Genomic DNA, 1844 nt, shown 5'->3' on the forward strand with positions numbered 1-1844 from the left:
GGCCCGTCGTGGTCCTCCTCGTCGGAAGTCCCCCACGGACTCGCTTCATGCGCTTCCGCGCCGGCTCGCGCCTCCACTGGTGGTCGCGCGACCTTATGCAGCACGCCCGGGGGCGCGTCCGGGGCGTGCCGTGCCACAGCGGGCCTTGCCGCGCCGGCCGCGCGCCGCTCGCGGTCTCGCTCGCGGTCTCGGAGATCGCGATCTCGCTCGCGGTCTCGGAGATCGCGATCTCGCTCGCGGTCTCGGAGATCGCGATCTCGGAGATCGCGGTCCGGACGCCGCTCATCCCGCTCCCTCTCCTCTTCGTCGCGGAGGCTGTTGTGGTGGGCGTGCTGCGAGGCGTGTGGCGCGCCCGCCGGCCTCCTCCGGTCCTCGGTGCCCTCGCCGCCTGCCGCGGCCTTAGCCCCGAGCGCAACCTCCGCCACGCCCACCCACTCCAGGTCCTCGTACTTGCTGCACGTGTACTGTGCGTTGCTGACGCCATATGCGCGGACGTTGAACTGCGCACCCCGCCTTCTCTTCCAGTGAGGCCCGCTCGCGTGCGCCTCGCGGAAGCGCTCCGCGGCATCGGCCTATATAAAAAAGAAAACCCCGCTATAGGGAAAAGAAACCCCGGCTATAGGAACCGCTCCGCGGCACCGGCCTAGGGGGCGGAGAGGTGTGTGTGTGTGTGTGTGCGTGTGTGCGTGTGTGCGTGTATGTGCGCGCCTCCGCAGCTTTGAGAACGTCGAGAGGGTTGAGGCAGACGGTCCGCTGCGCAGGATGCGAGGCTGCGGCCGCCGAGGCCGCGCCGCATCCCCCCTGCGCGGAAGAGCTGTCGCCGCCAGGCCCAACCCCTCGCCCGCCGCCGGCACCGGCGGCACCGGCGGCACCGGCGGCACCGGCGGCACCAAAGGCACCGCCCCCGGCACCGCCCCCTGCCGTTGAGTAGCCAAGCCCATGGTCGTACCCAAAGACCGGGTCTGGCTCGGCCGGCAGCGACGGCTGCGGCGCCACCAGAGGCCGCGGAGCGTCGGCCGACGGCTGGCGGCACGGGGGCGGGCGGATCTCCAGCGCCGCGCCGGCGAGGCCGCGCGCCGCCTTCTTCTGTCCGACGAGGCTCGCGATGTACCGCTGCACCTGCGCCGCGCACGCACGAGGCTGATCTCTCGGCTGCACCTCGGCTGCACCTCGGCTGCATCTCAGGTCGCAACGCCCTGAGGACTCAGCGCACCGCGTTGAACACAACGGGCTACGAATACCGCGAGCACAGCTGCACACACACACGGCCGCGACATCCGCGCCTAACCGCTGCTCTAGTAGGGGCCCCGGCGGACTCCGTGTGTGCTAGCATCTTGGGCGAGGCAACCTCTGGGTGCGACTCAAACGCGCGCAGCTGGTCGCGCATGCCTTCTGCGGCGCGGCGGGTGACGTGCGGCATCAGCTCGCCCGCCTCGACCGCCTCGACGAGGGTGAGCAGCTCGGCGCTGCCAGGCACCTCCTGCGGTGCCGGGGGGGGGGGAGGTGAAGGGGGGGGGCAAGGGGGACGGGAAAAGCGAAGGGGAGGGGGGGGGGGGGGGGGGAACCCCCCCCCCCCCCCCCAGAGGGACTGGAATTTGGCCCCTTTGCGGGTCCCCCCGGAAGGCAAGGGGGTTTGTCTCCCCTCGGGAAAAAAAACTCCCAACCCCCCTTTTCCGGGTGGCCCCCTGTGACCCATGGGTTTATTTGGGGGGGGGGGGGGGGGGCCCTCTCAAGCTTTGTAAAAGCTGAAAAAAAAAACCGCTGAAAAGGGGGGCGGGGGGGGAGAACCCTTTCCCTCCCTCCAACCCTCCTCCGAGGGGAACCCCCGGGGTGGCCCCCCCCCG

This window comes from Emiliania huxleyi (assembly GCF_000372725.1).
Source record: "Emiliania huxleyi CCMP1516 unplaced genomic scaffold EMIHUscaffold_34, whole genome shotgun sequence".
Lineage (NCBI taxonomy): Eukaryota > Haptophyta > Isochrysidales > Noelaerhabdaceae > Emiliania > Emiliania huxleyi.